This window comes from Galeopterus variegatus, unplaced genomic scaffold (genome assembly GCF_000696425.1).
Source record: "Galeopterus variegatus unplaced genomic scaffold, G_variegatus-3.0.2 Scaffold3233, whole genome shotgun sequence".
NCBI classification, from domain to species: Eukaryota; Metazoa; Chordata; class Mammalia; order Dermoptera; family Cynocephalidae; genus Galeopterus; species Galeopterus variegatus.
Genome location: NW_007729344.1, coordinates 68,410 through 69,876, shown reverse-complemented (window position 1 = coordinate 69,876; position 1,467 = coordinate 68,410). Strand labels below are relative to the sequence as shown.

The following is a 1,467-nucleotide window of genomic DNA, read 5'->3' as shown; positions in this document are numbered from 1 at the left end:
TAATTTCATCCTTATTCTTTCCATCCCAGTGCCTGTGGGGGTGGGGTGGGGGAGGTGGTGGGTTTCAGCCTCGATGCAACATTTTTGCTGTACCTGCTTGCTAGGCTTACCTGTGGTCAGCCTTTAGACGCACTTTATTTTTGATGGCCTTAGCCTGAGGTTTGAATAGCTTACGACCCTGCAGTTGGGAGATTGCAGGGATTCACTGAGGGTATCACACAACATCTCTCAAAGGGAATTGGAAAGGAAAGCAGGGAAGAATTAGGTCTTCAGCTGCTCCCTGAGTTAAAGATCACAATCCAAATCTACTAAATGTATTAACATCAATATGTAAATAGGATTGTCAAGGATACTATTCTAAAGTTTGGAACTCTAGGTATAAAATACCTCTCAGTGCTTAATCTGTTATTAAATTTTGCTGTCAAGCCTGATGGATCAAACTTTGTGCTTAACAGCTGCATTGTGAACCCAAAATGCTAATTGCTGAATAATAATTTTTTAAAAAATCTTAATGAAAGCAAGCCTGTGGAAATGTTACTTTTTCTAGGTTTTATTTTTATTCCTTAATGTGCCTTATTTTTTTTATTGCAGGATGATAGATCGAAGTTAACCAAGCCTTCGGTAAGTAAAACCATCTCAAATGTCTCGATGGATTGAGTTATCTTTATTGTATTTAATAACTGTCAAACTGAAGGCGAAGGTCTTTTACTTACCCGACCAAGGCCAGCAATGGTTTTTCTGGGTAAGATGAATGTATAACCTGTAGGCTCAGCAAAAATCTTTATCTGTATAGACCAGTCGTTGTGCTTTCTCAGGATACTTGTGGTATTTTTTTTAAGACTGTCAAATTGGGTTTTTCATCATAATTATCAATAAATACCTTTTGAAGAGCTGCTTTTTATAAGTGGCTCTGTGCTTCTGATCTGAAAGACTTCACACGAGCCTTAGTTTTAGAGAACTTAAAATCTGATTGAGTAAAGGTATTTTTTTAAATTTATTTTTTATTGAAGCATAATTGATTATACATATTTGTAGGGTATAAAGTTGACCATTAGTAGTTGTGTACAATATGTGATGATCAAATCAGGATAGTTAGCTTCTTCATCATTATGATATGTAATCATTCTTTGTGTCCATTAACCAATTTCCCAATAATTTCTCATTAATCCCCCTCCCTTTTCACCTTTCTTTCACTCCCTCCTCCCCTCCCCCTTTCAAATTCTGTTAACTACAGTTCTGTTCTCTCCTTCTAAAAGTTCAGTGTATTATTGTGATTATTGTTTCTTTCTTTCTCTCCCTTTGTTGTTTATTTATTTATGAATTCACCTCCCACTGATGAGTGAGGACATGTGGTATTTCTCTTTCTGTGCCTGGGTTGTTTCACGTAATATGATTTTCTCCAGGCTCATCCATGTTGCTGTTAAATGGCAGAATTTCATTCTTTTTATGGCTGAGTAATATTCTATT

At 36.2% G+C, this 1,467-nt stretch overlaps 1 protein-coding gene across 1 annotated transcript in view; it reads left to right on the top strand.

Moving 5' to 3' along the window:
• LOC103600121 (cytochrome b5) overlaps positions 1-1,467 on the top strand; it is a 41,204-nt gene that overhangs the window by 29,725 nt on the left and 10,012 nt on the right. The window lies entirely within an intron of this gene.